This window comes from Jaculus jaculus, chromosome 8 (genome assembly GCF_020740685.1).
Source record: "Jaculus jaculus isolate mJacJac1 chromosome 8, mJacJac1.mat.Y.cur, whole genome shotgun sequence".
Taxonomy (NCBI): Eukaryota; Metazoa; Chordata; class Mammalia; order Rodentia; family Dipodidae; genus Jaculus; species Jaculus jaculus.
In genome coordinates, this window is record NC_059109.1 from 47,454,131 (window position 1) to 47,481,890 (window position 27,760).

At 41.6% G+C, this 27,760-nt stretch overlaps 1 pseudogene; it reads right to left on the reverse strand.

Moving 5' to 3' along the window:
* Positions 1-19,831: 19,831 nt before the first annotated feature.
* On the reverse strand, positions 19,832-20,000 carry LOC123463005 (annotated as a pseudogene).
* Between the last annotated feature and the right edge of the window lie 7,760 nt (positions 20,001-27,760).

Sequence of the window (27,760 nt, forward strand, 5' to 3'; positions counted from 1 at the left end):
ACCATATGCTGCTGGCACAGAGCACGGAGAGACCTGGCTGGAATCCAGAAGAGAGCCAAACCCCAGTTAGCCCATCTTGGGCTGGAAAGCACTACATGAGCTACTGGAGGAAAGTGGGCACAATGGTGTGAGCAAGCAGGAGTCTAAGCTACTCAGAAGCAACCAGGCTGCCAAGAAATACACACCAGTGCAATGGCGGAACACAGCCCTGGTGGGTAACCAATAGCTTTCTGATTGGCTAAGAGATCCGCTCAGTAGAAAAGAACCCATATCTGGAACTGGGTCTAAATCCTATGGAGACAAAAATGATATTCTCCAATGTCAAGTTCCCACTAGTCTTTGGATAAAAGAGGTACTACACTCATCAAACTCTCCCTAAATTAATAATGCTCATTTAATTTAACCTATGCTGACTTCACTCTCTGTTGGAGAATCTGTTTTTCTTTTTCAGAAGGTAGCAAGACCGGAGGACATAAACCACCCCTGGAATTTCAGTCAAGGTCCAGGTGAATCCACAGAGGAAGTGGGGAGAGGAGCAAGAGGGAGGCTTCCACGGTGAGCCTGACAATCAACGCTGAGGTGGAGGAGACAGCGGCTGAGGGTGCTCAACACAAACCAGAGCAGAGAACCAGAGGCTCCTGAGAGCTCATCACTGAAGCAGGCTTATAACACACCCACCGCTGGGCGTGGTGGCGCACACCTTTAATCCCAGCACTCAGGAGGCAGAGGTAGGAGAATCGCCGTGAGTTCAAGGCCACCCTGGGACTACAGAGTTAATTCCAGGTCAGCCTGGACCAGAGTGAGACCCTACCTTGAAACCCCCCCCCCAAAAAAAAAAAAAACACCCACCAAGGCTCAGGGAATTTTGCCGAAGATGGAGCAGAAAGATTGTACGAGCCACAATCTGGGACATCATGCCCATAGGCATTGCCTCCCCCCAATAACTTACTGCTGCTCCCACAATGCATAGCCCACAACCCTATGGGGAATAGCTGCAACCCCACAGAGGAGGGCCCTCAGCAGAATGGGGGCAGGGAGGAGAGAAAAGATGGTACCAATACATCATGTTTCCATATATACTTTCTTTTTGAGGCAAGCCCGACAGACTGACTTTTTTTTAATGTGTGTGAGGGAGAGATAGAATTGGCATGCCAGGGCCGCCAGCCACTAATCGATCTCCAGATGTGTGTGCCACCTAGTGCACATGTGTGACCTTGTACACTTAACATCACCTTGTATGTGGCTTCTGTGGGAACATGGGTCCTTAGACTTTGCAGGCAAACGCCTTAGGTGCTAAGCCATCTCTCCAGCCCCAAAATACATTCTTAATTAAAAAAAGAAAAATAGGGCTGGAGAGATTGCTTAGTGGTTAAGGTGTTTGCCTGAAAAGCCAATGGATCCCATTTGGACTCTCCAGGATCCATGTAATCCAGATGCACAAGGTGGTGCATGCATCTGGAGTCCATTGCAGTGGCTGGAAACCCTGGTGAGCCCATTCTCTCTCGCGCGTGCTCTCACTCTAGCTCTCTCTTGCTTTCTCTTGCTCTCTCTCAAATAAATAAGTAAAACATACTAAAAAAAAGGAATTAAACATCTAAACTTCCAAAAAGTTATTTACGGGCTGGAGAGATGGCTTAGCGGTTAAGCGCTTGCCTGTGAAGCCTAAGGACCCCGGTTCGAGGCTCGGTTCCCCAGGTCCCACATTAGCCAGATGCACAAGGGGGCGCACGCGTCTGGAGTTCGGTTGCAGTGGCTGGAAGCCCTGGCGCGCCCATTCTCTCTCTTTCCCTCTACCTGTCTTTCTCTCTCTGTCTGTCGCTCTCAAATAAATAAATAAAAAAAAAATATTAACAAAAAGTTATTTACCTGAGAGAAGAGAGACACAGAGAATGAGTAGGGCTCACCATGGCCTCTTGCCATCTCAAATGAACTGTAGACACATGTGGCACTTTGTGTATCTTGTTGTATGTGGGTACTGGAGAATCAAATTCAGGCCATGAGGCTTTGCAAGCCAGTGCCTTTAACCACTGAGCCATCTCTCCAGTCCCCCTCTACTTTCATATCTACCTATATCATATCCCCTTAAGCTGTCCCTTCATAGTCACTTTCTGAATTCTTGTCATATACTAACTTACTTCAACTTATACACAGATCAAAAACTTCAAAGCTAGGATGTGCATATGACAGAGAACATGTAGTGTTTGTCTTTCTGGACTTAGGTTACCTTACTTAGTATAACATTTTCCTGAAATTTTCATAAACTTCATTTTTCTTTACAGCTTAATAAAACATCACTGGGTATATGTGCCACATCTTCATTATCCATTCGTCATTTGTTGGACATCTTGGCTGATTCCATTTCTAGGTATTTGAGTATAGCAGCAGCAATAAACATTCCTATTTTTAGCAAGAACTGTGTCTGACTGGACTTGCTTAAATCTTTGTATTATTTCTAGTCAGAAGCAACTTCAAATTCATCTACAATAAAATGGATATCTTCAACAGTTATTCTATCCAACATTAATTTATTATATCAGAGGTCATTAATATATAACCAGTAATATATATCCCTAATAGTAGGATTTTTAAAATTGCAATCAAAGTCACAACATTTGTATTTTAAAATCCACAAGGATGGTAAAATCTTTTTTTTTTTTTTTTTGAAATTTCTTTGAAAGCAAATGCCTTGTCAGTAACCAGAGAATGCACACCCTTGGAGAATGTAGGTTGCAGTCCCTCCCACACTCAGGTGGTTCTACTCAGTCTCTTCCCAAGCTCTTCTGCATCAAGTATGGTCCAGTGCCTGCTCCGAACTGCTGGACTTTGATTCAGTTGAGAAATCATCCCCATTTTCTCTGAGCATTTCCCTTACCAGTCCTAGGCAGATGGTTCATAACAGTTGTACATTTTTCCTATACCTGCCACTGAGGCTGAGAGCTTCTTCCAAGGTTAGCTATTCCTAAGAGTGATCATGGCTTATTCGCTGTCTATCAAAGATTTGGGCCTGGAGTCTGGAGCAATGCGAATTGTTCACCTTGAAAGCATGAGAACCTGTGTTTGGATTCCCAACGCCCATATAAAAGTAAAAGCCAGTGTGGGCTTGTTGGCTAAGTAGTCTAGTCTAATTGGTGAGCTCTAGGTTCAATGAGAGAGGGAGGGTTGGGGTGGTGGCTCAGTGGGTAAGAGCATTTGCTGTATAATCATGAGGACCTGAGTTCAATCCCCAGTACCCATATAAAAATGCTAGGCATGGCTGTGCATACCTGTAACTCAAGCACTGAGGGGGCAGGAATAAGAGGATTGCCAGGTTTACTAAATGAAAAACAATGAGCTCCAGATTCAATGAGAGACTCTGTCCCCTGGAACTAAGATGGAAGAGCGATGGAGAACACCAGATGTCCTCTGGCCTCCACATGCATGACCACAGGGCACATACATGTATACCACACACACACACACACACACACACACACACACACACACACACACACACACACAAAAATAAATAAATAAATAAATAAAATAAACAATTGAGAAAGTTATCTACTGTGGACCTCTGGCCTCCACATACACATATGTATGTGCACATGCACCTGCACATACAAGCTTGTACATGACACACATATACATGCCAAAAAAGGAAGGGCTGGAAAGATAGATCAATGGTTAAGAGTGCTTTCTTGCAAGCCTGTCGACCTGAGTTCAAGTCCCCAGCACCCATGTTAGGCCTACACAAAGTACCACATGCATCTGTAACCTCTGGCAATGCAAGGCAGAGCCAGAATCCAGAAGTTCAACAGCCAGATAGACTGGCATATGCTACAGCAAAACTTGACTCTGTCTTAAAGAAAGAAGAGAGGAAACTTTGTGGTTGCCCTCAGACCTCCACACATACATGCTTACATAGACACACCTACATACACACACACACAATTTTAAAAATTTTATAAGATGATGATTCAGACATGGCTGGCCAGTAAATTTTTGGGAGGAAATAGTATTGCTTTTGATCGATCCTGCCCAACTCCCCGGGGCGTGTGCTTTCTTTACTGTGCAATGGATCACAAGAGGCTGGCAGCACAAACTCCCTTACAGAGTCCAATGCAATGAAAGCCTGGCCTGAGCCATGATCCAACATTGGGATGCCATCTAGGACTCTCTGGTTAACCTTACCTAAGTTATTTCAAAGCTCTGAGCCTGGGGGGCTAGCTCAGGAGGTAAAGTGCTTACTGCAAAAGTGTGAGGGGGCAAGTTCAGATCCCCAGAATCTACATAAAATGTCAGGTATGGTATTATACACCTGTGATACCAGCCCTGGAGAGGCAGAGACAGGAAATCTCTAGTGCTCACTGGCTAATATAGCCAATCAGTAAGCTATAGGTTCAGAAAGACCCTGTTTCAAAAAACTAAGGTGGCCAGGCATGGTGGTACATGCCTTTAATCCCAGCAGAGGTAGGAGGAGTGTCATGAGTTTGAGGCCACCCTGAGAATACATAGTGAATTCCAGGGTAGCCTGGACTAGAGTGAGACCCTACCTCAAAAAAAAAAAAAAAAAAAAAAACCATTGAGGTGGAGAGCAACTGAGAAGGCCACCTGATGCAACGTCTGGCTTCCTGTTGCATTACACTTTATCTGGGGAGACATGAACCCCAAAAAGAGCATGGATGACAGGCCAAAGAAGTGATCACACCAAAGATCAACTTGGTAAAGCAGTGAATTTATAGGGTTCTTTTCAGGATCATAGATAGGTCCAAAGGCAGATGCTTCACTGAAAATCCCAGGCAGCATGGCTGATGAGCCCCGGGCGCTGCTGGCCTGGAGTGGAGGACTTGCTGGCCATTCTGCCTGTGGGAGAGTCTCTTCTCCTCAGCACGTCTCACCGTGTATCTGGTGTTGGGAAGGGGCCTGTGTGTGAGTCCTGCTGGTATCAGGAGCTTCCTAGGGTGTCCAGTCCTGAGCCTTCTTCACTTCCTCAGCTCTAGTCCATTCAGAACTTCCTAAGTCTTTTTTTTTTCTTTTTATTTATTTTTTGCAAATTTTTTTGTTTATTTTTATTTATTTGAAAGTGACAGAGAGAAAGAGAGAGAAAGAAGCAGAGAGAGAGAGAGAGACAGAATAGGCACACCAGGGCCTCTGGCCACTGCAAACGAACTCCAGACACGTACGCCCCCTTGTGCATCTGGCTAACATGGGTCCTGGAGAATTGAGCCTTGAACTGGGGTCCTTAAGTTTCACAGGCAAGAGCTTAACCGCTAAGCCATCTCTCCAGCCCTTTTTTTTTTTCTTTTTAATCAAGGTTGAGTCTCGCTTTAGCCTAGGATGGCCTGGAATTCACTATGTAGTCTCAGGGGGGCCTCCAACTCCTGGCAATGCCCCTACCTCTGCCTCTCAAGTGCTAGGAAGAAAGGCGTGCACCACCATGCAAGGCCCTGAGTCTTAATGAACCAATGTTTCAGTGTTTCAGTTTGGAACTTCCTGATGAGCTTGCCCCAGGATGGAATATTTCAATTCAGAGGACATACAAGGCCTCCAAACACAAATACACATGCATATGCACGCCACGCACATGTACATGCAAAACCAAACAAATGAAATAAAAGTTCTTAATCTGTTTATCTTTTGTCGTTGTTGTTTCTTCATCTCTTAACATGTTGGTTCTAAAGACAGAGATATAGAGTGTTATGATGATTCAGAAAGTCTGAAACAATTTCTTGGGAAGTTTCTGAACACTCATCACACTTGCCCAGATCACCTCTCACATTGGACACAATGTTATAAACTCTAAAGAAGTTTGTGCTAGTTAGTTTATAGATTATAGACAGGAAATCAATAGAGCTGTAGAGAAACCTTTTACAAAAGGTACAAGGTTTTAATAAATTGCAAGACAATGCCCTGAGTTCCCAATTTGAGTCTGTGTTAAATTGTCAGTGAAGACCCGTCAGGTTTCCCACAGTGCTCAGAGCCTGAAGGAAGCACAGTTATCTTTTCATTGACAAACATTTCTACTCCGTCTATAAATCAACATGGTTTCCTCCTGACCCTCCAAGATTCAACAGCTGTCAGAAAGTTGCCAGGTAAAATAACGATTCAGGATCCATGGAGCACACTGCCTTATTGAACTGCTCCCAAGCTCACTGGTGCGGAGACCAATAAATCATTGCTTTACAAGTCATCTGGAACACCAGGTATAGCAGAGTCAAGGTATTGTACCTGGGGGAAGAGAGAACCTTTTTGCTGATTCTTTGAGTGCATCTGTATCTACGTTTCTAAGCCTTCAAACATCAACATGGAAATACTGTGGTGTTGTTTTTTTGTTTTTTTTTTTTTTCTTTTTTGGCTTTTCCAAAATCCCTTCCATCCATTCAAATGAAGGATTAGGGATTCTTGCCAGTGTGGCTCCCACTTTAATGATGTTCCACTTCTCACTGCGTTCACACCCTCAGGGAAAGGTTGGCCTGCTTTCAGTTTCCAGAACACAGACAGACAAAGCTATTTCTCCCATATGCTTAAGAATCAAGGCAGTGCTGTGTTGGGAGGCATCTGCCTTTTAAAAAATTTACTTAGGCGAAGAGGGAGAGAATGGGTGTGCCAGGGCCTCTTGCCACTGCAAATGAATTCCAGAGGCATGCAGCACTTTGTGTATGCAGCTTTACCTGGGTACTGGGGAACTGAACTCTGGGCCATCCGACTTTGCAAACAAGTGCCTGTAGCCACTGAGATATCTCCTCAGCCTGGCTTTTGCTTTTTCTTAATTGAGCAATTAGAAAAAATAATAATGCCAACATCTCTCTTTTGTAGAAGCATGACCATTTTGGAAGTTCCTGGCCATTGATCCTGTTGCAAGAGTTGGGTGGGGCTTCTCTTGAAAGAGATGACAATGAAATGTGTTCCAGAGAGAAGGTGGAAGGAGGATAATGACCTTGTATTTTAAGCAGTATTAAAGATTCCCTGATGAAGGCTGGAGAGATGGCTTAGCAGTTAAGGTGCTTGCCCGAGAACTCTAAGGACCCAGGTTCGATTTCTTGTTCCCATGTAAGCCAGATGCACATGGTGGTGCATGCATCTGGAGTTAATTTGTAGTGCCTAGAGGCCCTGGCATTGCTCATTCTCTCTCTCTCTCTCTCTCTCTTCCTATCTGCCTCTCTCTCTCTCTAGTAAACCAATAAAAATATTTTTAACAAAAAGATTCCCTGATTAAACAAAACAGCAAGCTTCTTCACATCTTATTAAGTTAGTATTTAATTATTCCGTTTTGAAGATGGCACTTCTTGTTATTTTTAACTCTCCTGAGTTAATTTGCATGAGATACATGTGATCTGAAAGAAGAGATGCTCTTGTGAGTCAAATGCTATGGTTTAACTGAATTAGGACTAGAAATAGAAGGGAGAGCTCTTGTTTTCATTTCTATGAGGTGGATACTCTGCCATAGTAATGTTTCTGTTACTAAGAAAACCACACTTCAAATTTGAACTATGTTTATAAGCTAGGATTTGTACAGATGAGAACTTCTGAACACATACTGCACCACGCTCACTGATGAATGCTAAAATTAGTGAGTGAAATTTTTTTTTTTTTTTTTTTTTTTTTTTTTGGTTTTTCGAGGTAGGGTCTCACTCTGGTCCAGGCTGACCTGGAATTAACTCTGTAGTCTCAGGGTGGCCTCAAACTCATGGCGATCCTCCTACCTCTGCCTCCCCAAGTGCTGGGATTAAAGGCGTGCGCCACCACGCCCGGCTTTGAGTGCAATTTTTAAGGAGACAGGATTATTGCATAACCTTAAAGTTTCTTCCTCAAAATAAATTTTTGTGGTGGTTCTAACATGTGTATACAAATTGTTGGTTTTTTTTCTCTTTCAGAAGAGAGAACTTAAGCTCCTCTTCACAAAAATTTAGTGGCTTGTTTCTACCAACTAGAGTACACAAAGGGAAAAGCGGTAACTTTCCATGGCAAGATCTGGTAGATTCCACTTGGCCCAAGAAACCTCTTAGTATTGCTATCATCAGAGTCAACTACATACTGTAATTTGATGAGAACAACATGTCACTTCTACAGTATCCTTATCCTCATGAATCATGAGAAAGTACAGATAAACCCAGGTTAAGGCACATTCTACAAAATGGTTAGCCACTTCAGTACTTCTCAAAAGATGATGAAGGATGTAGGGGAAGAGGGACCAGTATAATCACCTGCAGTGTGATATGAGATGCTTTAGATTGTATCCTGGAGCAGGAAAAAAAAAAAAAAAAACATTAATAGGAAAATTGCCAAAAGCTAAATAAGCCGGGCATGGTGGTGCATGCCTTTAATCCCAGCACTTGGGAGGCAGAGGTAGAAGGATTGCCATGAGTTCAAGGCCACCCTGAGAATACAGAGTAAATTCGAGGTCCTGGGCTAGAGTGAGACCCTACCTCAAAAAACAAAAACAAAAACAAAAACAAAAGAACCTGAATAAATTCTGTTGTCTACTTATTAACAATGCACCATGGATTTCTAAATTTTGGATAAAAGGGCTACAGTTAGGACAGATGCTAACATTAGAGGAAGCTGGATGAAGGTTTATAAGAGCACTACCACACTACCGTTATAGCTTCTTGGAAATTGAAATTTTACAAATTTTTAAAAATGAATCTGCATGGGTATGGGAATATTTAATGTAAACATAGGCAAACCTCCTATTTACTCATTCTCTCATTCAGTCCATTCCATGTCTATTTCTTGAGCACCACTTCTCTTCCAAGCACACTTCTAGATACAAGGAAATAATTCTCCTTCTGATGGAACCTCCCATGCTCCTGGGACTTACAGCCCAATGTGTGTAACAGGTATAAGGAGGGGTACAAAAGACAGATCACTAGGGAAGTACTTAAAGGGTTCCAGACCTGGCTTGGTACTCAGGGAAGGCTTCTCTGAAACAGTAGATGTGTTAGCAGAGACCAGAAATGGCTACATAGGGGTTGCTTCTGTTTGGTCACAGAGGGGACCCTTCCAGGAAGAAGGAATAACATGATGAAGACCTGAAGCAAGGGCAGAAAGATCAGGAAGGAAGCCAAGAGCTGAGACTAGAGGGAGAGAAGGACTGGATAAGAAAGCAGGGTTTAGGGCTGGAGAGATGGCTTAGCGGTTAAGCGCTTGCCTGTGAAGCCTAAGGACCCCGGTTCGAGGCTGGGTTCTCCAGGTCCCACGTTAGCCAGATGCACAAGGGGGCGCACGCGTCTCGAGTTCGTTTGCAGAGGCTGGAAGCCCTGGCGCGCCCATTCTCTCTCTCCCTCTATCTGTCTTTCTCTCTATGTCTGTCGCTCTCAAATAAATAAATAAAAAATTTAAAAAAAAAAAGAAAAGAAAGCAGGGTTTACAAGAGGGCCTACACCTATTAAACTCTCTATTAAAAAAAAAGTAAGGGTTATCTCATTTGTCCTGGTGCTAACTTACTCTCCATTGGAGAATCTGCTTCTCTTTTTCAGATAGATGCAGATCCTTAGGAGAGAGCCACCCCATCATACCTCCAAAGGGCCCCAACTGAAACTAAGGAAAATTGGTGAAACAAGTAAGGATGCTGTTTTCCTGATGAACAGGATACCAGCACAAAGGGGAAGGAGACCAACACAGAGAAAAATCAACGCCTACCAAATCAGAGAGCCAGAGTCCCAGAGGCCCCCAACACCTCATCACTGAAGCAGACCAAAAATGAACCCAACATGGCTCAGGGAAATTTTGTGGAAGAGGGGGCGGAAAGAATGTCAGAGCCACATGTTGGGTCATGATATGCAGAGACATTTATCAACCAATAACTGTGGGCTAATTCCACAATGCACGACCCATATACTTCAACAAGGAGGGGCCAATAGGGAGGGGGTAGATCATGGATGAGCCTAATAATGGTACCAAACTGCCTGTACTTGCAGAATAGAAAACTAATAAAAGAAAAAGAGAAGAATTATGAAGAAATAAATAGATGTTGCTCACCTTTTAAAAAAAAAAAGCAGAGGCAAGAGCATACAGGGTTTTGCAGGACAGGGAAAGGATTTAGGATTTCATCCTAAAGCAATGAGAAACCTTAGGAGAGTTTTATGTCATTATGGTGTAAGATATTTTCCTTGATATGTGTGTTTGTGCTTGGATTTGGGTTAAATTTACTAGCAGTGACCTTCCAAAAGAAGCCATTTTACTGTGACCCATCTCTACCTTCAATTCTTATTTTAGGAGTGAAGAATGGAAAAGACCTTTAGCTCATTGCACCAAAGCCACAAAATAATATCATCACAGATCTGGGTCACATTCTCAAGGTGAGGTTTTGTTCTGTGAGGCTCTTTTAGCCTGGAAGAAATGGCAACAGAAGATTTCCCATGGGTACTCTTTCTCTTTTTTTTTTTTTTTTTTGAGACAGAGTATCATGTAGCCCAGGCTGGCCTTAAACTTAAAACTTGCTTGCTATATAGACAAGAATGGCTTTGAATTTCTTATCCAATAGGATTATAGGCATGCACTTCTATAACTCTATGACTGATTTTATGTGCTGCAGGGAATGAAATCCAAGGCCATATGTATGTTAGGTAAGCACTCTATCAATTAAGCTATATCTCCAGTTCCCCCAATGGGCACTTTTTCTGGCACAGGAAATATGCTGTTTGTCCCAAATACTCCTTTGCTTTCCTGCCCTAAGCTGAGTTGGAAACTCCTATATTGACTGAGCCATGTCATGGAGGGGAAGGAACAGGAGTGTAAGCAAATGAAGGCATATATGGACGGGCACTCTGCCTTCCCATTTGGGGGTGCTCTTCCTTGTGTCAAAGCCTCGGTAGGAGACAGGGCTCTGTTTCAATTTATAGAAATATAACTTATGAACCATTAATGAGGTTCAGGATTTCCTCACCTGGATCTTTGACTCAAAACCACAGGGCTATCTACAATTCTTCCTGGTGGGGGACGTAGTCCCTAACAAGCAGGCCCAGGGTCAGTGGTGATGGCCATCTCCACAGAAGTACCCAGAAAGTCCTGAAGCATGATTTGGGGCCCTGCTGCCAAGCTTCCTGTGGATCCCCCCATTTGTAGGCACCATCTGATACCTTCCTGATAACGTATTTTGTGCCGTGTTTTCCTGGTATCTCTGACCACAAACCCCAGTGAAGAATCAAATAACATGATGAATTATATGGCAAGCACTATCTTCATATGTTGCTGGAAATACTGTCTCCTTTAGTTCCACTGAGATAGACAGATTTCCCTATTGACAGAGAAAGGCTGTGTACTAGAGTAATGTACTTTATTAAGAAATAGAACCAAAGTGTATCCTTTCCTCAGGCCCAGAGGCCAAAACAATTGCTTCTGTAACAGCAAAAAAATTGGAAATAACCTGAAATGGGTAGAGAAATTATAGTCCAACCACTCACCAGGTTACTATGTAGCCACTACAAGCACAGTTAGCAAAACAGATGTAAAATGGAAAAGCCTGAGATTTCAACAGTGCAAAAACTTGAAAAAGAAATTGTAAGGCTAGAGAGATTGTTCAGTGGTTAAAGGCTCTTGCTTGAAAAGCAATTCTCAGGAAGTAGGATCATGTGAATAGAAGAGCTGTTTGGCTGGAAGAATAATTATAGGTAAGGTTTCCCCTCTACTTCTGAATTCGAATGCTATGTAGTATGCATAATTATGAAAGAAAATATTTTTCCTCACTGTGTGCTTGTCTCAGTGTTCCATGTAGAGAGAAGTCCTTATACTTGAACTCTTCACAAACATTTAGAATAATGACCATCAGGACCATTTTCAAGACTATGCTAACAGGGAAACATTTTACCCCAATTCAACTGAATTATTTACTACCAAGTTCCAAGACATGTCAAAATTTCAATCCCTGTCAGCTTCTGATCTGAGATTAACTCCTCTGTCAAGCACATGCATTTGAGAAGAAATGAGCCCTCACTGCCCTCCCTTGCAGCTGAAGCTGTCTGCTACAGGGAGCCGTGAGATCTCCTCCATGTGACTTTGTAGAGACGAGACATCATTCCTCTGACCCATACTTTACATTAATAATCCCCAGTGGCTTCAGACACCCTTCATTTATGATGTGCTTGTCATCTTCCTACCCTTCTCTGCCATCTCTCTACTTCCTTGGCCCCAAACATATATTCTCTAAGAAAGCTTCCCCCGCCCCCCAAAATACCAAGACATAAACTTAATAGTAGTCTATGAATTATTTAAAAATGTAAATGAAATGGTCATTTTGTAGGTAGAAATGAGCTAATACCTATAATTCCATATCATCTTACTTAATTAATAACAGCTAGGCATGGTGAGCCCCACATCAAAAGGTCTGATACCTTTTCCATATATTCCAGAGATTCGTAATTTGCATCTAGCTGAGACATTTCCTGAGAGCAACTTTAAAGTCCTTTTCATCCTAGACAGTATTGATATATTTAACAAGGTGATCTCATTAAATAAGGCCCACCACATACATCTGCTCAATCACAAATCTTGATTAACTTTCAGCATTAAAAGTATTGGAGCCCTGTGAGCCAGCATTTCTACTCTTGATAATTTGTCCAGCAAATAAATGTACATGCATATAAAATGATGTTTGTTTAACATTATTCATTACTGCTTTGATTTGTAATAGCAAAAGACTTTTTTTTTTTTTTTTTTTTTTGAGGTAGGGTCTCACTCTAGCCCAGGCTGACCTGAAATTCACTATGTAGTCTCAGGGTGGCCTCAAACTCATGGTGATCCTCCTACCTCTGCCTCCCCAGCACTGGGATTAAAGCATGTGCCACCACACCCAGCTTGCAAAAGACTATTTTTAACTAACTAAATAAATTTGGCATATCAAGAGAGTGGAGGGATAGAAAGATGGCTTAGCATAGTTAAAGGTGCTTGTTTGCAAAGCCTGACTGCCCAGGTTCAATTCCCCAGTATTTGAGAGGAAGAGGCTAGTGGAGAGAGAGAGAATGGGTGCACCAGGACCTCCAGCCACTGCAAACAAACTCCAGATGCATGAGTCACCTTATGCATCTAGCTTACATGGGTACTGGGAAATCGCACCTGGGGCCTTAGGCTTCCCAAGCAAGTGCCTTAACTACTAAGCCATCTCTCTAGCTCCTCCACATCATTTTTTAAACATAAACTCACATTTTATTAGATAACATGTTCACACTGGGCTTAGTGGTGGTGCATGCCTATAATCCTAGCACTTAGGAAATAGAGGCAGGAGAACCAGTAGGTCAGTGTCATCCTTAGCTATGTGGTGAGTTCCAGACCAGTCTAGAATACATGAGATCCTTGTTTCAAAAAGGTTGAGGAGAACATCACATTTTCCAACACCATACATTGATCATTGCAATGCAGAGATATTCAAAAACTGAAAAGAAAGTGGAAAAGAAGAGGAGGCAAGGAAAGGCCCACAATAATTAAATAGAATCATGGTTTAACCTTAAAGCTCTTAGGAATCCTTGAACTCTGTTCTTTCTGAGTTAGGAAAATACTAGTTTCCACCTTGAGCCAATTGAAAGTATACCTTAGAATATAAATATTGGCCGGGCGTGGTGGCGCACGCCTTTAATCCCAGCACTAGGGAGGCAGAGGTAGGAGAATCGCCGTGAGTTCGAGGCCACCCTGAGACTACATAGTGAATTCCAGGTCAGCCTGAGCCAGAGTGAGACCCTACCTCGAAAAACAAAAAAAAAAAAGAATATAAATATTAAAGAATATGGTGTCAGGCGTGGTGGCACACACCTTTTATCCTAGCACATGGGAGGTAGAGGTAGGAGGATTGCTGTGAGTTCGAGGCAGCCTGAGGCTACATAGTGAATTCTAGGACAGCCTGAGCTAGAGTGAGACCCTACCTCAAAAAAAAAAAAAAAGAAAGAAAGAAAGAAAAAGAAAAAAAGAAATGTAAATTAAATTGGTATAATTTCACTATCACATTGACAAGCGTATATATTAATGCTACTATCAAGGTCTGCTACTATATGCTGGAATATTTCACACTGTTCTAATTGCTGTGGAATTCTGACTCTACATCTTTCTAGAATATTTTAAGAGGTAGGTGCAATGGCGAGCTCTTAAATTCTAGCCACTGAGAAAACTGAGGCAGGATGACTGCTGGAGTCCAGGAGTTTCATGTCAGCCTGGAAAACATAGCAAGACATTGATAAGATTAAATCAATAAATAAATTGAATAAAAGTGCAGGGGCTAGAGGTTCAGTGGTTAAGGAGCTTACCTGCAAAGCCTGATGACTCAGGTTCAATTCTCCAATACCCACATAAAGCCAGAAGCACAAAATGGCACATGAAACTTGAATTTGTTTGCAGTGGCAAAAGGCCCTGGTGTGCGCATCCCACCTCTTGCAAATAAATAAAATTTTAAAAATAAATAAAGATCGCAAAGCTCCTCATTCCATTAGTTTTACTTTCGGGAACGTATTACAAAGAAATATATTAACAGAATGGTTACAGCAGCAATGTTTGTGATCACATACAAAACAATTAGAAAGAGCTAACCATTCTACAGGAGGAGAACTAGTTAATTGTGAGATGCCCACGGAATAAAATGTTTACCAGTATAAAGCAATGAAGTGGAATATAGCTCAGTGGTACAGTGCTTGCCTGTCATGCACAAGGCCCTGGCTTCAATCCTCATATTGAAAATATATTTTCAAGTATAATATAAATATGTATTTAATATAATTATATATTATAAAAATATTAACATATATCAGTAATATACAATATGGTAATTGCATATTTTTAAATTTTATTTACATGTTTGTGGGTGTGTATGTGTGTCTATAGGCATGCCAAGATCTCCTGTAACTATAAACAAAAGTGTGATGGCTGCACCACTTTTTTCATCTGACTTTACACAGGTACTGAGGAAGTGAACCTGAGCCAGCAATCTGTAACCAATGAGCTATATCTCCAGCCTATAATCACATATCTTTATTAGGAAAAAGCTGCTGAAAGGAGTATGGTCCAGAGGCTCAGGAGATTGTTCAGTGGGTAGAGTGCTTGACGCACAGGCATGAGGATTCAAGTTCGGATCTCTAGCACCCATGTAAACACTAAGCATGGTGGTGTGGGTTGGTAATCCCAATGTTGGGGAGGCAGAGACAGAAAGGTCCTCAAAACTCACTGGCTAGCTAATCTAGCAAGATTGGTGAGTCCTGGGTTTTGTAAATAACCCTGTCTCAAAAGTAATAATAATAAAGTGGAAAAGACACTGAGGAAAATATCCAATATTGACCTCTGGCCTCCATCTGCTCACACGTATATGCCCATACATACACAAACACACATAGACACACAGTACCCCATACACAGACACACAGAGAAGCATGATACATGTATAAATAGATAGTGTGTTCATAGAAATATGTTTCTTCAAAATGTTTTTTGTTCCTTTTGTTTTATTGAGACAGAGTCTTGCTGCGTAGCCCAGACTGGACCTAAACCTTGAATCCCCCTGCTTTAATCTCCCAAGTGCTGGAATTGCAGGTCTGTACTGCCAAACTGGGTCAAACATGTTAATGTGATCTTTTTTTACTTTATTATATTTCATTTATTATGTTTCTAAAGCTTTTTCTATTACATTGTTCTGCACCTGTAAACTTTATTTATCATTTAGTTATTCACTTATTGTGAAATGGAATTGCACTGTGTAGACCATGCTGGTCTCCAGTTCAAATCCTCCTGCCCTAACCTCCAGAGTGCTGGGCTTACAAGTGTGCATCATCAAGCCCACTCTCAATTTTACTATAAATGTGTCAACTTTATAAAGAAGAAAACACTCTCCTTATTTAAAAAAATGAATTGAAAAGTGGGTCTCCTTTGGGAACATCTATTCTACATATAGAAAGAAGATTCAATTTTCTTAAGGGTTTTACTACCCACTAAAATGAATTGCACATTATTTTTACTGCCTGAAGTTCTTGGAATAAATGTGTCCTTGATCTCTTCTAAGGACTCAGTCCAGAAAGATTAATCTGTGGCTTTAGTTTGAGAAATGAAATCTATTAAGTGGTCTTAAAAACAAAAGTAGACATCATTGTTCATGCAAATTACTGGTGCTTTAAAGAGTCCTGAGCACTGCCTCTCTTCCTTTGTACTTTCTCCTTGTAGAACAGGGGAAGGCAGTGTGGGGGAGTTCTGTCATGGAGGCATCCAACTGCCCTGTGCGTGTGCAATGAAGGCAATAGCCCTTCTAAAGTTTGGAATCTGTCAGAGCCTTTGAGATGACAGTAGGACTTTGATTTTGTGATTGCAATTACAGATCAAGGTAAGCACCCACTGCCTGAAAACTTTCCCTGATGGAAAGGAATAAACTTTTATCTCTAATACCTGTGTCCATCTAGAATACAAATAGAATGTATTCTCAGCCATCAGAGCATGCCATCCTTGAATAGCAATGGGCTGAAAGACAGCCTTTAAATCAAAGTGAAGGTTCCTGTCCTAGTGCCCCCTTATCATCCTCAGCTAGGACCCCCACGGAGCCCAGAGAGAAGAGTGACCCACTCCTTAAGCAGTTAGAACAGCAGAGCAAGCCCAGTGACTCAGCAAGGTTTCTGCTACATCAAGTGTACACATATTCTCATCTGCCTCTTCCTCCACCTGACATAGTGCTTCTTTTTAAAAAATATATTTTTTATTGATTTATATGAAAGCAGAGAGAAACAGCAGACAGACAGACAGACAAACTGAGAGTATGGATGCACCAGGACTTACAGCTACTGCAAACAAACTCCAGATGCATGCACCACTTTGTGCAGCTGGCTTATATGGGTACTAGGGAATTGAACCCAGCTTTTTAGGTTTTGCAGGAAAGTGCATTAACCACTGAGCAGTCTCTCCAGCCCACAAATTGCTTGCTTTCAGACCTCCAGAAGAAAGCCAATCACTGGTTAGGTTGTGGAGAAAGATATGTTCATACACTGTTGGGGAAGTATAAACTGATGGACAATTTTGGAAGGCAGACAGTTTGCCAGCATATATCAATTTGAAAAGCCATATCCAGTTTCCAGGAATCTATCTTCTAAAATTCTAGTCCAAGGATACATGGGCTAGTGAAGCCTATGTAGCATTGTTTATAGAAGAAAAAGTCCCAAATTGTCTATATGCCTATCACTATATGATTGTTTAAACATGTTTGTAGTGCCCTCACAGTGAAACATTATGTAGCCATTACAAATGAAATTCTGGCCAGGCATGGTGGCGCACGCCTTTAATCCCAGCACTAGAGAGGCAGAGGTAGGAGGATCACCATGAGTTCAAGGCCACCCTGAGACTACAAAGTTAATTCCAGGTCAGCCTGGACCAGAGTGAGACCCTACCTCAAAAAAACAAAACAAACAAACAAAAAAAAAACATGAAATTCTGGGGCTGGGGCAATGGCTTAGTGGTTAAGGCATTTGCCTGCAAAGCCTAAGGACCCGGGTTTGATTCCCCAGGACCCACGTAAGCCAGATACATGTGTCTTGAGTTCATTTGCAGTGGCTGGAGGCCCTGGTACCTCCATTCTCTCTCTCTCTGCCTCTTCCTCTGTCTCTCTCTCTCTAAAATAAAAATGAAAATTAAATAAATTAAAATTAAAAAATGAAATTCTGCCAGGTGTTGGTGGCGCACGCCTTTAATCCTAGCACTTGGGAGGCAGAGGTAGGAGGATCGCTATGAGTTTGAGGCCAGCCTGAGACTACATAGTGAATTTCACATCAGCCTGGGCTAGAGCGAGACCCTACCTCAAAAAAGAGAGAGAGAACCAAAAAAAAAAAAAAAAAAAAAGTAAAAAGCCAGGCATGGTGGCGCACGCCTTTAATCCCAGCACTCGGGAGGCAGAGGTAAGAGGATCACCGTGAGTTCGAGGCCACCCTGAGACTACATAGTGAATTCCAGGTCAGCCTGAGCCAGAGTGAGACCCTACCTCGAAAAACCAAAAAAAAAAGAAAAAGAGAGAGAGAGAGAGAGAGAGAGAGAGAAAGAAAAAGAAAAAGAAAAAGAAAGAAATTCTGCCTGACATGGGGGCACATGCCTTTAATCCTAGCACTTAGAAGGTAGAGGTAGGAGGACAGCTGTGAGTTTGAGACTTCAGAGTGATTTCCAGGTCAGCCTGGGCTAGAGTGAGATCCTACCTTGAAAAAACAAAAAGAAAAGGAAATTCTATGATTATGACTTATAAAGCAATTTTTATGAAATAATACCTCCTGGGGAAAAACTTTTATTTCTATGAATGAGTATCTGTCTCTGGTTGTATATGTGTATAAATATTCAGTTTGGGCTGGAGAAATGGCTTAGCGGTTAAGCGCTTGCCTGTGAAGCCTAAGGACCTGGGTTCGAGGCTTGATTCCCCAGGTCCCACATTAGCCAGATGCACAAGGGGGTGCATGCGTCTGGAGTTCATTTGCAGTGGCTGGAGGCCCTGGCGCGCCCATTGTCTCTCTATCTGCCTCTTTCTCTCTCTGTCTGTCACTCTCAAATAAATAACTAAAAATAATAAAAACAAAAAAAAATTTTTAATATTCAGTTAGTGCCTAAAAAGTTTGAAAGGTTAAATACCAAGAAAAATTAAGATAGATTTTTTTTTTCCTAAAGAGGATGTGGTTGGGATTAAAATGAAAGAAGGAAAATTCACATTCTACCTTATGAATTTCTATAGTTTAAATTTGCAAATTTTCTTTATTATGTTTTCTGTTATTTCATAAATCATAAAAAGATTGTAGGAGACAAAACCTATTTCTATATACTCAGTAGTTCATGCCAAGGTTCTACTCAGGGTGACACAAACTCTGCAATTTCAGTTCCATTCAGCCAAGAAGATCAGAGTTCTAGGGAGAAGCCAGGTGGCACCTTAGGCTTTGAGAGTTGAACTGAGTTTGAGGGCAGAAGGTTGGCTATGGAGCCGCAAAGTAAGCATTCAGACATTGGTAAAGAGATCAGAACAGGAGGCCAGTTAATGTCAACAGCCCTGAGCTGGGATCCATGGATATAAGGAACATACCTGCCCTGCCTCTGAGCCCAGCTGGCTCTTCAACCCAGGTGGGACTGAGCCCACCAATGATGAAACAGACTGCATCCAAGGGACAAGGGTGGAACAGATATTGCTGCAAAAAACAACCTGCTCTCTATTCAAGCTCTAGCTCTGTGTTAGAGCTGTGGGAGGGAACCAATCCGAAGTCCTAAGCTCAGGGCTGATGATATAGTTCTGTTGGTAGAATGTTTGCCTGACATATATTCAACCTCAGCACCATATAACCAAGTGTAGTGGTACACATCTATAAGCCCAGTAATTTGGAGGTAGATGCAAGAAGATTAGAAGTTCGAGTTTATCCTTAGCTCCATAGTGAGTTCGAGGCCAGCCTGAGCTCCATAAGACATAAGTGTGTCAAGGAAAGAAAAGGTGCATAAAGAGAAGCCCATCATCATTTTGACATAGATGATGGAGGAGAAAGAGAAAAAAAAAGAAAGAAGAAAGATTTCAGTGGAAGAGGTAGGGTAGGGGGCAAAAGAAGACAATAGGAGGGAATTCTGATCAAATTGTGGTATATCCATGCATGAAAATTCTCAATTAAATGAAAAGCTCTATGATCTCAATATTTACATAGAATAGGGAAGGCTCGGGCCTACTCTGCTCTTGCTCTCGTTCCTGTCTTCCCTGCAGTCTCTTCCCCTCCTCTTCAAGGGATTCCCTTCGCTTTCCTTTCTGGACACTGGGCTCTTCCTCTGTAGTCTCCTGGAGTGATTACCCCTTCTCTCCTTTTCTCTGTGTCCCTCATGCTGCAGAGCCTGATCTCCCTGGTATTTTTATGCCCATGTCCCCATCTTCCTAAAGCCTCAGTTTTACTTGTGTGGAACGAGGTGCACTATTCCTGGAGTCAATATCAGGTTGATGAGGGGAGTAGACATCTCCCTGCTCCAAAAATTCATTTAATATGCTATCTTTATAGAAAAGACAAATAAGATATTAAGCTGACATGAACAGATACTATACTTGATCTTAGGCTAAAAGCAAGGGAAGAATTCACCTCTGACTCTCAAGCCATTTGTACCTTAGACTCCAGAGTGGTGGCTGAGGTCCACAGGCCACAGATCCTTCCCTCTCATTCATTGAAGATATGATCTCCTTCTCTCTAACACTATTCCTGTTCCAATTCTCTGGAATTTCAAGACCCGTGATGTTTCCAGTGCTCTGTATACCCAAATCTTGACATCAGTTCCAGTGGATTGCTTACTTTAGTAGGTAACATGAACATCAACATCTCTACCTCATCCCACTCTCCAACTACCACTTCCTAGTTTTCTAGCTCACTCCATCATTTCAACCATTCCTTCATTCATTAAGGTCTAAAAAGTTTTAATCCTGCCATATCTTCACTGGCCTCGATCCCCACAGGGCCTCCTCTTTCCTACCTAGGTCAAATGCATGGACTCTCTTCAGCATATACAAATTTCTCTTACCTTAACTACTCTCTCAATCTATTCTAACCTCTCTCAATTTTTTCTCTCAGTCTTTCAACTTTTCTTGTTTCTTCATCTCTCTCTTGCTCTCTCATTTAACCCCAATAAGACTTTTATCCTAACTAGTCACTTCACCCAAAAATTTACAACAAGGTCACCAATAGCTTTCACAGTGACAAATCGAACAGTCACTTTTTGGTCCTCACCCATCCTGACCTATTTATGTCACTTGAGACTATAGTCAGCCCATACCTGATTATTCTTTCCTTTAACAGCCTCCTATGTGCTACACTTCCTGCTTTGCTGGCTGCTCCAGTCAGTCTTCTTAAACTAAATTATCCTCATCTCTCAGATATCTGAACATGTCCAAGCTCCATCTTTAGACCTCCCTTCTGCCTGCACTGATTCTCCCACCCATTTTATTCAGTCTCATGGCTTTAAAACTCCAGGTTCACATGTGCAAGACTTGTATAGTACCTTGTATGGTAGTTCTACCAGACTATGAAACATGGCCCTCAAACTGAATGCCTAACTTGAAATGTTTCTCCGTAAACCTTCTCCCCAGTTTTCCTTGTTGTGAAAAATGTTAAATCCGGTTGGGTGTGGTGGTGCATGGCTTTAATCCTGGTACTCTGGAGGCAGAGGTAGGAGGATCACTGTGAATTCAAGGCCAGCCTGAGACTACATAGTTATACACCCTTGGCTAAAGCAAGAGCCAACCTTGAAAAACAAAACAAAAAGTTAAATCCGGGCTAGAGAGATGGTTCGGCAATTAAGGCAGTTGTCTTCAAAGCCTAATGACCCAGGTTTGGTTCCCCAGTACCCACATAAAGCCAGAAACACAAAGTGGCACATGTGTCTGTAGTTTATTTTCAGTGGCTGGAGGCCCTGGTATGCCCATTCTCCTTCATTCATTCATTCTCTCTCTCTCTCTCTTTTTCCTTGCAAATAAATATATATTATATTATATTTTTATTTATTTATTAGAGTCAGAGAAAGAGGGAGGGAGAAAGAGAGAGTGACAGTGAGAATGGACATGCCAGAGCTTCTGACCACTGCAAATGAACTCCAGATGTGTGCACCCCTTGTGCATCTACCTAGTGTGGTCCTGGAGAAATGAAACTGTGTCCTTTGACTTTGCAGGCAAGTGCCTTAATCATTAAGTCATCCCTCCAGCCCTGTAAAAATATTTGTTAAATGTTAAATCCAAGGCCAGGAGTGGTGGTGTATACCTTTAATCCCAGGACTAGGGTGGCAGAAGTAGGAAGATCACTGTTAGTTTCAGACCAACCTGGGACTACAGAAAGAGTTCCAGGTCAGCTTAGGCTAGAATGAAACCCTACCTCAAAAAGAAAAAAAAAAAAAAAAAAGTTAAATCCATTCACTTTGTTTCAGGCACAAGCTTTGAAATCATCTTTGTCTTGTCTTTCATGTTCTGTCTGATTACAAGCATGCACCTGTAATCCCATCACTCAGGAGGTAGAGGCAGGAGGATCAGAAATTCAAGACCAGCCTGGGCTACATAGCTAAACCCTTTCTCCAAAAGAAAAATTCTTTAAACCACTTCTCACAACTACCACTTTTCCCAACATGAGCATTTGGCTGGTTTGTTGAAACACTGCTGAGGATCCAACTGTTGGCTCATCACACATATCCCCAGATACCACACGTATCCTTTCCTCTTTTCACATGGGTAGATTTGGGTTGACCAGTTATATTTATAGTTTGCTTTTGGGTGTATAACTAAGTTCTGGACTGAGGATGAAAGCAGAGGAGATGTATGTTTACTCCAAAGTAGAAACAAAGGCCATGGGTTTTGCCTAAGCCCCTTTTTCACACTTCCTATGATCTGGAACCTAGAAAAATCTGTGGCCCAGAAAAAAAAAAAAAAATCAATGGACCAAGCCAGGTGTGGTGGCATATGCCTTTAATCCCAGTACTCAGGAGGCAGAGGTAGGAAGATTGCCATGAGTTTGAGGCCAGCTTGAGACTACATAATAAATTCCAGGTCAGCCTGGGACAGAGTGAGAACCTACCTCATGAAAAAAGAAAGAAAGAAAGAAAGAAAGAAAGAAAGAAAGAAAGAAAGAAAGAAAGAAAGAAAGAAAGAAAGAAAGAAAGAAGGAAGGAAGGAAGGAAGGAAGGAAGGAAGGAAGGAAGGAAGGAAGGAAGGAAAGAAAGAAAGAAAGAAAGAAAGAAAGAAAGAAAGAAAGAAAGAAAGAAAGGAAGAAAGAAAGAGAAAAACAAATCAATGGACTAAGAGGGACCTATGCTTGTAAGCAATCACATGAAAGCTCTGCCCTGAATGCATACCTCAGGCCGCTAGGTGGTAGAGAATTGTGTCTTTAACCTACTGAATTATTACTGCTGAAACAGGCAGATAGAGAGAGTGATACAGAATATGTGCACCAGGGCCTCCAGCCACTGCAAATGAACCCCAGACGCATGTGCCACCTTGTGCATCTGGCTTTCGTGGGTCCTGGGGAATTAAACCTGGGTCCTTAAGCTTTGCAGGTAGCAGTTAAGGAACTGCTAAGCCATCTCTCCAGTCCTGAAACCACTCTTTTCAGAAGTCTAGCCTTAACTAAAACAAGCATTTGCATTCTGGCCTCACTCCCAAAATTCATAACTCTGAAATACCAAAAAGCCAACTGTGAAGTCAGCACTAATAAATGTTTACATGATTATTAAGTTTCTATTATGTCAACACCACCAGCTGCTACCCAAACCCCTATGTGACATGTCTGTGTGTAATCAAGTTTAAATCATACAAAGTTCAAAATTCAGCTTGAACTAGGGCAAAACCCTACCTCAAACACACACACACAATTCAAAATTATTTCCAAAACAGTTCATAAAAAATAATTCTGTGAAGTTATGTAAAATATGATGTGAAACAGGGCCTTGAAGAAAAAGGACTTAAGTCTTACGATGGCCTTAACTGACCATGTACTCGCTGAGTTACTTGGGCAACTTGCTTAAGCCTAGACTCAGCATTCATCTTCTGTAAAATGGGGAAGGAGCAGAAAAATAATACCTAGTTCAAAAGGCTATTGAAATAATTTGAAAGAAAAACCAGAGTTAGAAAGATGGCATTGTGGATGAAGCACTTGCCATGCAAGCTTGGGAAGCTGAGTTTGGAACCCCAGCACCCATATAAATGCCAGGTAGGCATGACAGAATGCCTATAACCCCAGTGCTCAGGAGGGAGTCCACAAAAGGATTATCCCTAGAGCAAACTGCCTAGCTAGATTAGCTGAGTCAGTAAACCTCAGGTTCAAGTAAGAGAGCCTATCTCAACAAATAAGATAAAGAGCGATCAAAGAAGGCACCCAATATCAGCTTCTGACCACCACGTGGAAGTGTACATGTGTGTACTCACACACACACACGAATGCACATACATATGCTTGCATATCATAGAGAAAGAGACAGAGACACCCACAGAGAGAGAGAGAGATGCAAATGCCTGTAATCCCAGCAGTTTGAAAGTGGAGACAGGAGCATCAGGAAGGAGCTCAAGGCCAGTTTCAGTTATATTGCAAGTTTGAAGACAGCATGCAGCACATGAGACCCTGTCTCAAAAAAAAAAAAAGAAAAAGAGAGAGAGAGAGAAAAAAACCAACATTTAAACAATACACCAGTTTTGAAAATACTTTGCCTAGATCCCAGAATGGATGAAACAATTATTATTACAATACAAGAATTATTATTACAATACAATAAAGATTGCCACCAAAGCTCAATGTTTGAAGGGAGTCTATAAGTCAGTCAAAAATCCCAACCCTGGGCTGGAGAAATGGCTCAGTGGCTAAGGCACTGGCCTACAAAGCCTAACAACCCAGGTTTGATTCCCCAGTACCCACATAATGTCAAATACACAGTAGCAGATGCATCTGCAGTTTGTTTGAAGTGACTGGAAGCCCTGGTGCACCCAAACTCTCTCTCTCCTTGCAAATAAATAAAAGTTGTTTTTTTTTTTTTTTTAATCCCAACCCAACAAGCTGGGTGTAGTGGTGCACGCCTTTAATCCCAGCACTCGGAGGCAGAGGTAGGTGGATCACTGTGAGTTTGAGGCCACCCTGAGACTACATAGTGAATTTCAGGTCAGCCTGAGCTAGAGTGAGACCTTACCTCGAAAAACCAAAAAAAAAAAAAAACAAAAAAAAAAAAAAAAAAAATCCCAACCCAACAAAATGATCTGTAAAGATTTGTGTGTGGGGGTGTGGTGTATCAATATGTAATTCAGGTTGGCCTTGAATTCTTGCTTCTCCTGCCTCAGCCTCCCTAGTGCTAAAGATGAGTACTGTCACACCTGGATTCAATTAACTTTGTTTTTGAAATAGTGTCTCCTGTAGTTTAGGCTAGCTTCCAACTTGTTATGTAGCTAAGGATAGCCTTAAACTCCTGATTCAGTGTCTCTACCTCTCCACTATTAGGATTACAAGCACGTGCCACCATACCTGGCTATAAGTTTGGAGCCACATATATCAAAGTCACTGTCTCTAATGAGTGTCATTAGGCATACCTTAGGATTTTAAAAAATATTTTTATTTATGTATTTAAGAGAGAAAGAGAGAAGGGGCACACTAGGTCCTTCTGCCACTGCAAATGAACTCCAGATGTGCTACTTTGTGCATTTGGCTTTATGTGGATACTGGTGAATCAAACCTGGACATCAAGCTTTACAAGTAAGCACTTTTAACCACAGAGCCATCTCTTCAGCCCAGGATTTTGTTCTTTTAAAGCACTTCCATAGGGCTGGAGAGATGGCTTAGCAGTTAAGCGCTTGCCTGTGAAGCCTAAGGACCCTGGTTTGAGGCTCGGTTCCCCAGGTCCCACGTTAGCCAGATGCACAAGAGGGGGCACGCGTCTGGAGTTCGTTTGCAGAGGCTGGAAGCCCTGGCATGCCCATTCTCTCTCTCCCCCTCTATCTGTCTTTCTCTCTCTGCCTGTCTCTCTCAAATAAATAAAATAAAAATTAAAAAAATAAAAAATAAATAAAGCACTTCCATATGCAAGAAACTGATATAACATTGGTTTCTTCCATTAAGTAAGAGTTGGGTAGTAGGACCGCACAATGAGGAGAAGTCTGCAAAATAATATAATAATAATATAATAATATAATAATAACTTATAATTCCAAACTATATGGATCTATAATCATATTCAAAACTTGATCATATTAAAATTATTAAATAAGTTGGCCAATAGATAAATGTGCCTGGTGTGGTCCTGATAAAACTGCTTTAGCATTTGCCACACTCCAGATCCCCCCGGGCCTCCTCAATGTCTCTGTTCACCTTTACCATGCTATTTGTCAGCAGTGTGGTTCTCTGTACAAGTCTGTGTCCCAGTGAACAACACTGCAAGCTCCATCATGCAGGCAGAGGATGTCTGACCTGCAGCATAGCTGAGTTCATTGAGGACAGTGGCACATTTGATGATAGCATCTGCTGACTATGCTGCTGGTGGGTCTCTGTCACCAGGACAGAAAACTGACATTGATTTTATCTTTAGATTTTTGCTTGAGCTACCAATATGACTGCAGCTCTGCTTACCAGGAAGCTCTTAAAGTGGGATAGGAACCATTATTTAATCAGCATTGTGTCTGTCTTACTACCTAATGCAAATAGGCTCCCTATTGCCTAAAATAGTAGCTTCAAGAGGGAAGATCCCAGCAAACAGAAACTACAAAATCCAAACAATTGAACATGTCTAGGCCTGGGGACAAAGTAAGGGTCTTTGGAGGTGGTTGTGGGTAAATAAATGTGCCATTTTTTCCAATCCAAATGAATAACAGGAACCCAAGGAGAGAGGAAATCACTTGAAAAAAGTTGAGTGTGAAATGTTCAATTTTTCACTTGGCTCCATGGTTTGGGACTAAAAAAATAAAACAGTCCTTTAGACTCCAAAGATTCTACCAATTGCCTTTATTTTCCTCACTTCCAGTACCTATGAATTTGCTCATTTGAATGGACCAAAACTATCAAGTAAAGGTCGTTATCAATATTGCATCTGTCCCAGATGGATTAGAGGGAGAATAATGTTTGTGGCTCTCTGTAATCCCTCCATCAACTCCAGGATTTCCAGTTCCTCTAGGGAATGTGATAAAGCCACAGAAAATCCCCAAAGACAAGATGCTGCAGGTGCTTCTCTGGTTTAGCTGAAAGACACAAGAAAAGGTAATACAGGCAAGAAAATGAAAGAAAACTCTTTCCAGTCTGCAAATGAGAGGCAGCTGCATCAGGAGCTGTCCTATTCCTCAAGGCCCATGCAGCAGGAAGTCTCTAAGGTTTAATACTTCCATGCACATCTTCTGTTTCCAAGATGAACCCAAAGGCTACCTGCTTCAAGCATCCTCAATATGGAGCCAGAGATACATACTGATGTCGTTTGCCTCCAGTGTAGTTCTGTTTCCAAGTCCAAAAATAGGCTTGACGGAGGCTTTGAACACGTCTTTATATTCTCTGTGCTTGGATTCCTCTAAATTGAATGGCTTTTACCATCCACTTTCATCATGGAATTGAGGGGAAAGAGGTACAATGGGATTTGTTTTTAAAAAAAAAAAAAATTTTTTTTTGATAGGGAGAGAACAATGAGACATAAAGCAGCCATTCTTTACTCTTTTAAACAGTAATTTATATTTATTGAAATTTATAGTGCACACACAGCCTATGGGGAAGACAGCAAAGAAGGGAGAGCATGCTGGGTATTCCAGAGAAACACAATGAGAAAATAGAACAAAGCTAGCTGAAAAATTCACATTCCTGACATTGAAGTCAGGATCACAAGCAGTATCAGTAGCAATTTTAACAGTATTTCCCTACACACACACCTTTTTTTTTTTTTTTAACTCTGAAACGTTTTTGGCACTTTGTAGACCTGTTTTATTCATTCGAAATTTCTACAAAACAAATTTAAAAACTCAGCCCTACTTATCAATACATAAAGTGAATGACTTTCAAAAAAAAAAAAAAAAAGTAAACACCTAGATCCTCTTGGTGTTCTTCCTAGAGTATGGAGGCCCTAAAATGGCCACAGCCAACTCTTAGAGTAAGGGTGTTTAAAATTCTTCAGTAGCCTGCTAACCACTTCAATGACAAAAATGTTGAAGCTAATGTTCCTTATATCATATCTGTGATTAGAAACAGTCTCAGACTAGAAATCATGGGTACATCAACATTTGAAAAATATCCACTCTTTATGTGCATACACACACATCCCTCTTAAATATTAGTTTTTTTCTGAACTTTTCATATCGGTTTCAACATATCTGCTTGCATGAAGTACCAGAACATAAAAAGAAATTTCCATTTCAATC